Source organism: Erinaceus europaeus, chromosome 1, assembly GCF_950295315.1.
Source record: "Erinaceus europaeus chromosome 1, mEriEur2.1, whole genome shotgun sequence".
Classification (NCBI taxonomy): domain Eukaryota; kingdom Metazoa; phylum Chordata; class Mammalia; order Eulipotyphla; family Erinaceidae; genus Erinaceus; species Erinaceus europaeus.
Window position 1 is genome coordinate 109434399 of NC_080162.1, and position 13211 is coordinate 109447609.

Below are 13211 nucleotides of genomic sequence, written 5' to 3' on the forward strand. Positions count from 1 at the left end.
GCACTATGAGAATGTATAATGAGACTCCCATTGGTTCAGAGATGGTCTGGATTGATGTTTTAGTAGGAGGAAGTTGCCAGAGTGACTTTCACAATGTCCAGTATTGCTGAATATTCTTGGGTGGAGATAAAGATTTAGATGATACTGGGTCATGGTGTGAGGACCAGGAGCAATTCTTGTGATTTCTTTTGGAGGCTTGTGTCAGAGAACAGTCTTGTTTTAGGCAAGGGTAACATAGTAATGCAGGGGAACTGTGGATTTCCTAAAAATTGAGAGTCACCAGAATTAGTGGTGACTAATTAGTATCATAAACTTAATTTTTCTTTCTTTCTTTTTTTTTTTTTTGCCACCAGGGTTATCGCTGGGGCATGGTGCCCACAGTATAAATCTGCTGCTCCTGGCAGCCATATTTTTTTCATTTTTATTGGATAGGACAGAGAGAAACTGAGAGAAGAGGGGAAGATAGTGAGAGGGAGAGAAAAATAGATACCTGCAGACCTACTTCACTGCTTGCAAAGTGTCCCCCCTGCAGGTGGGGAGCTGGGGGCTTGAATCCAGATCCTTGTACTTTGTACTATGTGCACTTAAACTGGTGCGCCGCTGCCCAGCCCCTTTAAAGAGTTTTTTTTTTTTTTTTTTTTTTTACCAGAGTGGTGCACCTCTGGTCTATCTGGTCTATCATGAACTTTTCTAGACATCTGTCCTACCTGCTTCTCCAAATGGCTCATGGTTCAAGTGGAGGACCCTTAGGTTGAAGGGGTATGTTTAAGAGTTTCCTTGTTCTGGTGAAAGATAATATGGCTTATTTCTGGGCTTTGTAGTCAGAAAGCTGACCTTGGTCAGCTGATAGTTTTTCTGTTCGCTGTGTTTCCCTGAAGGTCACTTGATAGCATCTGGTAATGTTTGAAGGAGCAAGCCCCTCTCTGCTGGCTTTGAATTCAAGGAAGCAGTTTGATCTGACTTGTCATCATTGTGGTGCACAACTTTTACTTTGCTGTGTCTGGCTTGAGATTGTTCAGGCCATTACTTGGCCACAAAGTAGAAATCTGGGAGGAGAAGTGTTCTGCTGGCTTGGCAGGTTTCTAGGCATTGCATTGATTAGCAGTGTCCTGCTCTCTGGTGGGCAGTATGGACCTGACCAGAGTGCTGTGTTCCCTGGAGCTATTCCTCGAAGGCCACCATGATGACTGCTGGCTCTCAAATCCTGTGTTTGGCCAGGATGAGCCTGTGCAGGTGGACAGGGGCTCACCCCTGCTGAATGTGGACAACTCCTATCTGGAGGCATTGGCAATGGGCTTAACAAGAGATTCCAGCTGCTGGCACTCTTCATTTTTCAGTTTAAAATAAAAAGAAGGGGGACAGGGTGGTGGTGCACCTGGTTAAGTGCTCACATTATTTTGTATTTATATATACAGAAAGAAAGAGAGAGAATATGAAAGACTGTACATTCTTTTTATATTTATTTATTTTCTCTTTTGTTGCCCTTTTTTAAAATTGTTGTTATAGTTGTTGTTATTGCTGTTGTTGTTGTTGGATAGGACAAAGAGAAATAGAGAGAGGAGGGGAAGACAGAGAGGGGGAGAGAAAGATAGACACCTGCAGACCTGCTTCACTACTTGTGAAGTGACACCCCTGCAGTTGGGGAGCCGGGGCTCGAACTGGGATCTTTAACGCTGGTCCTTGTGCTTTGTGGCACGTGTGCTTAACCCGCTTCGCTACTGTCTAACTCCTGGCTCACATTACATTTCATAAGGACCCAGGTTCAAGCCCCTGGGCCCTACCTGCAAGGGGAAAGCTTCACGAGTGGTGAAGCAGGGCTGCAGGTGTCTTTCTGTCTCTCTCCCTCTTTCTCCCCCTCCCCTCTCAATTTCTCCCTGTCTCTATCTAATAATAAATATATAAAATATTAAAAAAAAATTTAAAAATAAAATATAAAGGAGTGGTCCAGGAGGTGGTGCAGTGATAAAGCCTTGGACTCTCAAGAATGAGGTGCCAAGTTCCATCCCCGGCAGCACATGTGCCAGAGTGATTGTCTGGTTCTTTCTCTCTCCTCCTCCTGTCTTCCTCATAAATAAATAAATAAAATCTTAAAAAAAATAAAATGAAATTAAAAGGAGCTAAGTGATGACTGTCATAATGTGCTGCAGAGAGCAGATAAATATGCTAAGAATGTGCAACACCCTAAAGCCTGGCTTCTTGGATCCTGCCTGGGGGATATTGAATAAATATGCTTGAGGAGGTTGCTTCTAGGTAAAAATAATTTTTTACAAAAGGCATCATAATCATTGGAACAGTTCTGGACCTTTCAACCAGAGATTCTGATATAATGGGTCTGAGGTCCAGGAAAAAAAAATTTTCCACCAGGCAATTTTGATATTCATCCTCATTTGAGAACCTACCTACCAGTGACAGATTCAGGGACAGTCTTCCCACTCTGCAGGGGTATTCTGTCTTCATGTTTCTTATTGGATTCAAACTTGGAACCATATCCATGATCACATAGTTGGTCTTCACTCTTTTTTTTTTTAATTTTTAAAATATATATATTTATTTATTATTGGATAGAGACAGAGAAAATTTGAGAGGAGATAAAGAGATAGAGAGACACGTGCTTCACCACTTGTGAAGCTTTCTCCCCGCAGGTGGGAACCAGGGACTGAACCCGGGTTCTTGTGCATTGTAATGTGTGCACTTAACCAGGTGTGCCACCACCTGGCTTCTCCCAAACCCCCCACCCCCACTTTCCAAAAACTTGTTTTTGCCTAGATGACCCACTGACTTTATCTCAGCCTAAATCAGACCTGGTGATTCACCCTTTTAATTCATGGGGGGAAAATTGGGGGCCAAGGAACTAGCATAGCAGATACACATGCCTGGGGCCCTAAAGATCCCATGTTCAGTGCCCTGCACCACTGAATACTATAACTGAGCAATGCTCTGGTCTCTCTCATGAAAATGAATAAGTAAATCTTTTAAAAAAAGAGGACTATTCTACCTGGGGTTTTCAATGGGCAAATGTTCTAGAACTTTTTTTTTTTTTTTTTTTCCACAAAGCTACCTTACCCAAGGCTTGATTTTGTAATGGATTCTGTGGACATTCAGACCATAAGTTGCAAAGAGTTCTGTCTGTCTTAGGACTAACATGAGGAAAAAAAGAACTTTTTTTTTTCACCTCCAGAATTATAATGGGGCTAGGTGCCAGCCCTATGAACCCACTGCTCTTGAAAGATATCCCCCCCCCTTTTAATTGGATATGACAGAGAGATGGGGGCGGGCAAAAATTAACACCTGCAGACTGCTTCACTGCTTGTGAATCTGTCTCCCCCTGTAGGTGGAGAGCCAGGCGCTCTAACCAGGATCTTTGCCAGGGTCCTTGCACTTCATACTACGTGCAATTAAGTGGGTGAGCTACAGCCTGGCACCCAGCAAAAAAAAAAAATCTCTTTAGTCTTCTTAGAGACAGTCTGAGGCTAGGGAGATAGCATAATGGTTATACAAAAAGACTTCTATGGCCTGAGGCACCAAAAGTCCCAGGCACAGTCCCCCCAGCACCATAATAAGCCAGAGCTGAGCAGTGCTCTGGTAAAAGGAACAAACAAAAAGACAGTCTGAACTGCTTAGGTTTTGTACCAGTATATTTCTTGGGCTGTGCAGGGACAGCACTGGTTTTTTGGTTTTTTTTGAAGGTATTGTAGGTAGGTATTTTTGCCAGGAAGCAGGGCTGAAATGACAGCATTCTTTGTGTATTCAAGGCTATGCACTAAGTCTGAATCAGTGTTGACTCATTTGGCATAAGGTAGGCTGGTTTATCTTAATTTTTTTTTAATTTTCATTTTCCCCCCTGTGGATCAGATTTTATTTATACCACATTTTGGAGAAAATGACAGATGACTATCAAGATGTTAAATGTATGGGTGGTCTTTCCTGAAATTTTTACCACATTGCAGATATAAACATTTCTCTTACATTGGTTGTTATTACTTTTCTTCAAGAGTCAATTAGTGTGCTGCTCACTTACGCGTATGATGCAGGTTTGAATCTGGCTCCCACCACACCGAAGGCAGCTTTACTGATGAGGTTTCTCTTTGAAGTTTTTTTTTAAATTTATCTTTAATAAATTTTTTTTAATTTATCTTTTTTTTTAATTTAATTTATCTGTGAGGGAAAAAAATTGTGAGGGGAGGGGAGAGAGAGAGAGACAGGAACACATCTGCAACACTGCTTCATCACTCAAAAAGCTTCCCCCCGGCAGATGGGAACCCACAACTCAAACATGGATCCCTGAGTGTGTTCAATCAAGCGCACCATCACCCAGCCCCTCATTGCTGAGGTTTCTTCTTTTCCTTTCACTTTCTCTGCTTCTCTGTCTTACTCTTTCTGTCTGAAAAAGAAGATTCAACTGAAACATTTCCTTTTTTCTAGAATATCCTTGTCTGCACTGTCTTCCACCAACTTCTGGTGTCCTGTTCTTACCTTTCTTAATGTTGTATAGTGATTCTTGACGCATCTCATTTCCTTACTGGTTTGAGTACTTGGAGGGAGGAAACACACAACACAGGCTCTATTCATCTCTGTAATTCAAACGTGTTCCCCCTGACAGAATCAGTGCTTCATGTATGCTAAAGTAGGGAGCAGCCCCACAGCTTCTGGTGTTCTTTTGTCTGGCAGTGCAAATCTGGAACTCCAGTAAGTGTATTTGCAGGTGCCTTGACCTATAGATGAAGCTTAGAATTGAAAATCTCTCAAATGATCTCCATCATCCCATTTTTCTCTCAGCCATTCTCTGATTACACACTGAGCTTTAGAACCTATATGGTAACACGTGATTGGACAAGGCCAAAGTGGACGGGCTCTTCTCACTCTTTGCTTCAGCTTGCTTTCTTCGCCCTCTCAGTTCCCCAGGTGGGTCTACTCCTCTCCCTTCACCCCTGCTTTAGTCTTTCCTCTGACTTTGCCCCACAACGACTGCCACCTCTCCAGATTCAAAGGAGGTCTCGAAACTTTACATCAGGCTCAACCTGACGCTGTTGACTGGCTACGAAAGAAGGGCAAACGCTAGAAGAAGAAGAACTGAAAAGTGTCTGTTCACCCCAGTTGCACCAGGAGTCCCTGCTCAGTATCCCTGCGACACTTCTGCATGCCCAGACCTTTACGTTTTCCCATTGTTTTTCAGATTCATTTGGTGTACCCTGGGTCTGTCCTTTCCCCCAGACAGAACCATGTCAGGGTAGGAATTGAGTCTTGTTCATCTTTGTGTCTCTTTCACCTTGCACACTGCCTGGTGTGTAATCAGACTTAATGAATGTGAGTGAATCAATACATTCTTAGAGAGGATGTTGTAATGGTATAAATAACTCCCACTGAGCAGTTATAGCTGAGCATTTTTTATAGTGCTAGGACCTTGTCTGCAATCTGATTTATAAAGCCCTGTATTTAAGAGGCACATTAAAGAATTATTTTCTAGTATGAAGAGTATTTTAGGTGGCTTGGGACATTAGCCGAGCACTTTCATACTGCAGATATGTGGCATTTGTGAGATTTATTTTTTCTGTATGTAAAAACAGCAAAATTATTAAAAATGTTCCACTGGGAAACCCTCAAGGAGACTGGGTATGATTTAGTCTTGTATTTGTTACAGGTGATGGCATGACAAACATTTTAGTACAAAGTGGGTGGATGTTTCTGTCCCTTGAACTGCTTTATGTGTGTAATATCCATATTATCTATCTATCTATCTTTATTTTATTATTATAATTTTTTAATCTACCTCTTTATGACATAAGACTCTGTGTAATGAGACAGAGTCCTGAAGTGATTTTTAAGAGAATTAACTCTGCCTTTAACTGTGAGAGTGAGCAAGTTAGTTTCCTGCTTCTACAGAATTGGTATAAGGTGGGCATGTCATTCAGGTGTTGCAAATGTTAAATTATCAGGGCCATGGAGCTAGCCCTGGCTGAGGGTTATCTTAATATGCCTGGGGCCCTAGAGATCTTAGCTTCAGTTCTGGTAAGCCAGAACTGAGCAGTCCTTTTATGTATTCTCTCTCTCCCTCTTTCTCTCTCCCTCCCTCCCTTCCATAATAAGAAAATAAAGTTAAGTTGCTGCCAAAGTAAAACATGGACTGGACATGGCATAGTGCACCAAAGCCAAGGATTCTGGGGAGGGGTGGAGGGAGGAGAGGAAGGAAACTTTGGGGGCCTGGTACATAATGACATTGTATACCTGTGTCAGTGACTGCACTGTAAAACATTAACCCCCTCAATAAAAAATAAAAAAAAATAAGTTGCTGCATGTGCTCTTTGTTTGTTTGTTTGTTTGTTTGTATTCCCACATCATTAGACTGATAGAGGGAAATATTTTTGTTCAAGAAAAACTGTAATGGGGTAGAGGTAGATAGCATAATGGTTATGCAAAGAGACTCTCATTTCCAAAGTCCCAGGTTCAATCCTTTATGCATCACCATAAGCCAGAGCTGAGCAGTGCTCTGGTAAAAAACAAACAAACAAAAAACAGCAGTGCAGGATAGGCATAACCACAATTCTCTGTTGAGTACCCTCTGGAATGGTGGGAACTATGACACAGTGGGAAAACCGGGTCAGCCTAGCAGCTTAGACTGCTACTTAGCACCAGGTAATCATTTGCAGGCATGAACAAGGGCCAGGGTGACATATTTTAAATTAATTAATTAATTAATTATTTCCCCCAGGGTGTATTTAAAACCTCTAAATTCATTTTGAAGGGCATAGACAGTCCTCCAAAGGAGACAAGGTCCCCTTTGCTGTTCGCATCTGTATCTGAACCACTGTTACAATGAATAGTGGCCTTAGCATCTAGGTGCTGAACAAATTTTTATTTTTAGCAGCTGTCAGTCTTGACTCTGATACAAGACTGCCTCTTGATACATTTCTGATTTTGAAGTTTTGTCAAAAGAATTTTTTTTTTTAAAGCATACCTTTTGGATTAAGGAAATACTTCTACCAGTGAGCTGGGGCCTCCTGGTCTCTCTCTACCTGTGATCCATGGTATAGACAGTTCCCAGAGCTGCTTTTTCCTCAAGTGCCATTGATTGCATTGAGGAATGTTCATCAGGTGAACTGAATGTTCTTGTTTTCCTTGGAAAAATCTGGGTAGGAAGGTAATGGGATTGGAAGAGAATAGGAATAGGAAGAGGACTTGGACTCTAAGCTGGGTGTTTGACAGTTGTGTTTGGATGGACCCCTTGGAGAGAAACCACAGAGTGCCCACCCAATTCAGACCAGATGTTTTGTGCTTGTCCTTACAGGAGTTGACACTTGTTTGAAGAGTTGGTAAAACCTGCTGTCTGTCCAGGGCTCTAGGACCAATGCATCTTTCCACCACTCTCAACCACTGGTAAACGTTTGTTTATTTTGTTATCCTGCTGTTGCTGTGAGGGGGAATACTTTTGGTGAACTTTCAAATATAACATGCAGAGAATTACACTGTCTTTTCTACTATAAAAGGAAGGACATCGGGCTGGCCTTTAACATACCTTTGTTTTAGCACCTAATTGGTGATGTCACTTTTACTGTGGGATCATAGGTCAATAGTTTGACCTCTCTGGGCCCCCTGCCAGAGAAATGAAATATGTCCTGCTAAAAAGGGCTTGTATGAGAATGCTTCAAAGAAAAGCACAGGGGGGTGGGGCAGGTGGTGGAACACCTGGTTAAGCACACACATTACAGTGCACAAGGATCCAGGTTCGAGCACCCGTCCCCACCTGCAGAGGGAAGCTTCACAAGTGGTGAAGCAGGGTTGCAGGTGTCTCTGTCTCTCTCCCTCTCTACCTTCCCCTCCCCTCTCAATTTCTGGCTGTCTCTATCCAATAAATAGATAAAGATAATAAAAATTTTTAAAAAAAGCACTGGGAAAATGTAAGGCAATTCTGTTGTATGCTGAGATAAAGGGACTTCAGGACAATTCTAAGTTAATAAATAGATTAAAATGTTTCCAATACCTATTTTGGAGTCCTCCAGAGGGATTCTTGAAGAGATTTGCATTTTCTGTTTTTCTCCCTACCACTTAAGCTATTTTCTTGGAAAAAATTAACTACATTTCACAGTCATCTTCAATTTTTTTTTTTTTAGTCATCTTCATTTTTATTTTAGATCAGATAATTTTACAGTGAGCAACTGTTCTCCCCTCCCCACTTTTTTTAAAAGAAATTTTATTACTCATTGTGGTAAGTAAACATCTTGTCTCTGCAGCAGTTGAAAAAGAGAAAATAGGTCCTTAACAACAACATATTCCATTTCTGAGAAAACGCTTCCAGACTTGATAGCTTAGCTAGTTCAGTTGGAAATTCTTGTGAGCTGTGAGGGGAAGGACCACCATGAGCAGGGAAGCAGTGTGGCCTGTGCGGAGTTTCTCCTTGCCTCAGTTTTCAGCGAGTGATTTCAGGGATGAGAATCCAGTGATGGCATCTTCTAGATGTTTCTAGAAATAAAGGGGGTACGGCATTGAGAAAATGGTGGCATCGAGTTAAAATGCCTCAAGTTAAAAGGGAAAAGGCCACAGTGTCAAAACGGTGCTTCTGTGATTGGATATGGAAAGGTCATCTTTTGCAGAACTGCAGGAGATGAGAAGTCTTATGGGGAGGGAAGTGGTATAGAAAGGAGACTAATAGCTACATGCCCTTTTTGTATTTGGAACATTATTCTCTTGTGTTTACTACCGTTATGGCAGATAATGGTATCTCTCTAGGGATAAACAATTTCTGTTTGGGACGGTGTATTTGTAAGTTAATACATTTATTAGGGATCATGGATTCCCCTAGGGTATAACTGATTGAGGAAAAATCCAAATTCTTTCACAGTTTGCTTTAGTAAGTGCTCTTAAAGCAATGAGTATCTTCATCAGGACCATTGTCCAGAGTCCATTGTCTTTATTTGATGTCAGGCTTCATGTTCTTCAGCAACTTGAGTTTTGGTCTCTTTAGCTTGAACGTCATATTTTAACATGGTTAGGGCTATGTCAGTCAGGCCAGTTTATTTCTTTTTCCCACTTCTCCTTATTTCAAAAAGGATATAAGGCTGTTTCGGGGCACTATTTTTATTCAGTTGCTTTCAACAAATCTGAATTTGAAATGAAATACCAGGCACCTTGAAGTGAGCTGCAAATTATAACCATTTCAGCTGGACATCTTCCTGCCAACCTGTAGAGCAAAGTTGCACCAGGACATGCGATTTGCAGTCCATTGTGGTCTTTCTCTGTCTCTGCCTCTGACTTCTGTCCTATCTAAAAAGTAAAATAAAAATGGAACCAGGTGGTGGTGGTACACCTGGTTAAGCACACACATTACAGTGTCCAAGGAGCCAGGTTCAAGCCCCTGGTCCCCACCTGCACAGGGAAAGCTTCATGAGTGGTGAAGCAAGGTGTCTATCTCTGTCTCCTCTTCACTGAATTTCTTTGTCTCTATCAAAAATAAATAAATAGTATTTTTTTTAAAAAAAGTGAAACAAAACAACAACAAAATGGAATTTGTGTAAGTTGTCACTTTTTTCAAAGTAAAGGTTAGAAATTTAGTGTGTAGGACCCATGGTGTCAAGGGTATAATGTAGCAGACAGCTTCTGCAGGGGTCATTGTTTAGAAGCATCTTCCTTGGTTGCCATGTTGGTTTGTGTCACCAGCAGTAAAGTCCAGTTTTCAGTCAAACATACCATGTCCTATAAAGACTGGATATGCATGGGCTGGCATTTCTTTAGCAGATTTGCACCTTTAACCCTGTACTTGGACAATAGGAAATTGAGTCCCATTTGCAGGCCACATGCATGACCATTTAGTTTTCCATTTCCTTCTAGTGATTGCCAATAGTGAAATTCATGATTGTCTTTTCCCCTCCTGGTTTGGAGAGGTAAACATTCGATTACACTTGGGGCTTTCACTAAAACTAGCTTAATAACATCATCATCAGTGGACTCGTGAACAACAATGTGGCAAGGAATCATTTTTATTGTTTCACTGACTTAGTTTAGACAAGGCACCACCTGATGCCTTCATCCTGCAGTCTCCTTTTCAAATAGAGATAATTTATGGTGTTTTCGCCACTCAAAGAATTTTTCTCAGCTTTGCAGATTATAGCAGTGATTGCATTAAAAAAAAAGTTTCCTGCAGAGGTATATGTGAAACAGTGTTTGCATCATTTGTGCTTGAACTCACTCTGTTGAACTTTCACAATTATAATCAGTTAGCTATTGGCTCTTAGAGTTTTTGTGGGAGGGGGTCGGAGGGTAGATAGCATAATGATTATGCAAAAAGACTCACATGCCTGAGGCTCCAAAGTCTCAGGTTCAATCCCCCCAACCACGACAAACCAGAACTGAGCAGTGTTCTGGTTTAAAAAATTTTTTTTTTAAAGTTTTCTTTTTATAATTTGCTTCTTCCCCCCTTTTGCTGCCCTTGTTGTTTTATTGTTGTGGTGGTTATTATTATTGTTGTTATTGATGTCGTTGTTGTTGGATAGGACAGAGAGAAATGGATAGAGGAGGGGAAGATAAAGAGGGAGAGAGAAAGATAAACACATACAGACCTGCTTCACTGTTTGTGAAACAACTGCCCTGTAGGTGGGGAGCCGGGGGCTCGAACTGTTATCCTTACGCCGGTCCTTGCACTTTGCACTATATGTGCTTAACCCGCTATCACCTGACACCCCCCCCAAAAAAAAAGAGTTTTTGTGGGAGGGGAGGGATCAAGAGCCCCTTCAAAGGTGGACAAGCACCATACACAACTTGCACGTACCATAATACTTTATTTTAATTTTTTTATTAGTGATTTAATCATGATTAACAAGATTGTAAGATAACGAGTACAATTTCATACAGTTCTCAGCACCAGAATTCCATGTCCCCATCCCTCCATTGGGAGACTCTCTATTCTTTATCTGGGAGTATGGACCAGAATTCTTTATGGAGTGGAAGGTCTGGCTTCTGTAATTGCTTCTCCGCTGGACATGGGTGTTGGCAGGTTGATCCATACTCCCAGCCTGTTTCTGTCTTTCCCTAGTGGCAGGTGAGGTTCTGGGATACATTGGTCAGCATTTAGGAGGTGACACTCCCCTACCCAATCACCATGCCTTCTAACTTAGTTACATTATGAAAGTGGTTAGGTCTGGTCTGGATAGCTCTGGGTGGAAGGTGCCAACTTAAAGGTGATGTTTCTTTCTAGATAGAGAAAATCTAGGGTCCAGAACTGTGTTCAAGGCTACCTAATTTCAGTGAAACTTATAATTTCTGAAGTAGTCTCCACATGGACACAAAAGCTAGTAATAGTTGTATATGAGAATTGTTCCCCATCTGCAGGGGGAAAGCTTTGCAAGCGGTGAAGTGGAAGGGCTGCAAATGTCTTTCTGTCTCTTTTCTCTATTTTCCCATTCCTCTCAATTTCTGGCTGTCTCTATCCAATGAATAAATAATAATAATAATAATAATGAATTGTTGATTTTTTTTTTTTTTTTTTTTAGAACCAGACCACCAATCAGTTCTGACTTATGCTGGATGGTGGTGTAAGGGATTGAACCTAGGACTTAGGAGCCTCAGACATGAGAATCTCTTTACTTAACCATCATGCTATCTACCCCTGATCTTTGTTGCTTTAATTTTGAGGAGGAAGCAGAGGTACCTTTACCATTTTCTTTCTTCTGATAGCTAATTTCACTTTCCCCCCCCACTCCTCAAGTTCATTTATCATTTATCCCCTCAGCCTTTCTTTTCTAGTTAAGAGAAAGTTATCACAGAGGCACAGAGGTTTCAAAATAAGAGATCTGTAGAGAAATCAACCTTCATTTTTTAGTAAAATTTGTGTTTCTACATGTTGAATGCGCTCTCTGGGATAATCACATTTGTAGCATTTTATCTGATATGGCAAGTTTGCAAACAAGTTGCCTATGAAACATCATGTCTTCAAAGGTTTTAGAGTGGCCAGTATTTTAAAAAACAACAGTTTTTGTATTAATTTGATTTCAAGTTACCCTTTGTCAGTCAGATTGTCTAGGAAGGTGACTTGGTGATAAACCACACATATTAGACCCTGGGTCCAGGCTCTAGCAGCACATTAAAAATTGATGGAGAGTGGGAGCAGATTTGTGCATATTTTTTAAAAAAATAGTTTATTATAGTTTGTCAGAGATTGTAAGATGACAGTGTGTAGTTCCACACCACACCTCACAACCCCACCACCCACGTTCTGTATCCCCACCCTTCCACCTCCCAAAGATAACCACCATAATTTTCACATGTCTTAGATTCATTCATTTTTTTTTTCTTTCAGGGTTATCACTGGGGCTTAGTGCCTGCACTGTAAATCCACTGCTCTAGGCGGCCATCTTTTTTCCATTGTTACTGCTTAACCCTGTGCATGCTGCTGCCCAGCCCCCAGATTTGTGCGTTTTTTAAATAGGGAAAGAAAGTAGTAATTTAATTCATTTTTTTCTTTACAAATACAAAGTCATATTAGTTTTGAAACATATCATGTACGCTGTATAATGTGGTTTGCTCATGAAATTACTATCTTGGGGACATTCATACAGATGTACTAATTAAATTTTCTACTGAATATTGAGTCTTTTCTCTCTATATCACTAAACTGCTGAACTTGAAGGAAGTGAACAGTGCTCAACCTTTTCTCTTGTTACAATAAGCAGACAAGATTAAAACTGAACAACAGTAGTTGCTGATGTTTAAATGAAGCAGTTGTTTTTAGTGTCTTGGACCCATTGTTCTTTAAAATACCCAGTAGATTACAGGAAAGAAACTTCACATCAAGGAGACAAGGACAACAGAACTAACCTAAGCTTTAACCACCCTGTGAATCTTATCTAAATGATTTCCATTTTATGAGCTATTGTGATCCATGGTTTCTGTTTCTTGTAGATAATGCCTTTTTCCTCCTAAAAAAATCATTAGAAACTCTGGAAGCCAATGCTTGGCAGGGTAGAGACAATATCTCATTCCTTTTTAATTAAAAAAAATTCTTTTATTTGATAGGATAGAAAGATAATGAAAAGGGACAGGAAACAAGGAGAAAGAGATACCTGCAACTGCTTCACAGCTTGTGTAGTGTGTCGTCATCCAGCGGCCCACCCCCACCCCACCCCACCCCCGCCCCGCCCAGCCCAGGCAGGAGGAGACAGGGAGCTTGAACTTGGGTCCTTGTGTGTCACAATATATGCGTTCACCTCTCCCTTCTGGAGAGTATG

At 41.0% G+C, this 13211-nt stretch overlaps 1 protein-coding gene and 1 non-coding gene across 51 annotated transcripts in view; one reads left to right on the top strand and one right to left on the bottom strand.

Moving 5' to 3' along the window:
• Positions 1-13211, top strand: part of SORBS1 (sorbin and SH3 domain containing 1) — a 331521-nt gene that overhangs the window by 95341 nt on the left and 222969 nt on the right. For 48 of the 50 annotated variants that reach the window (XM_060193311.1, XM_060193305.1, XM_060193352.1 and 45 more), the window contains one exon: positions 7283-7371. The exons of 1 other annotated variant lie outside the window; for it this stretch is intronic. The gene's annotated coding sequence lies outside the window, so the exon portion shown is untranslated. Of the gene's footprint in view, positions 1-3773; positions 3797-7282; positions 7372-13211 lie in introns of those variants that run through there. One more of the 50 variants, XM_060193310.1, reaches the window with a different exon arrangement.
• Positions 6710-6841, bottom strand: LOC132542883 (small nucleolar RNA SNORA68). The gene has a single exon (XR_009553852.1). It is a non-coding gene; the product is annotated as a small nucleolar RNA SNORA68 (small nucleolar RNA).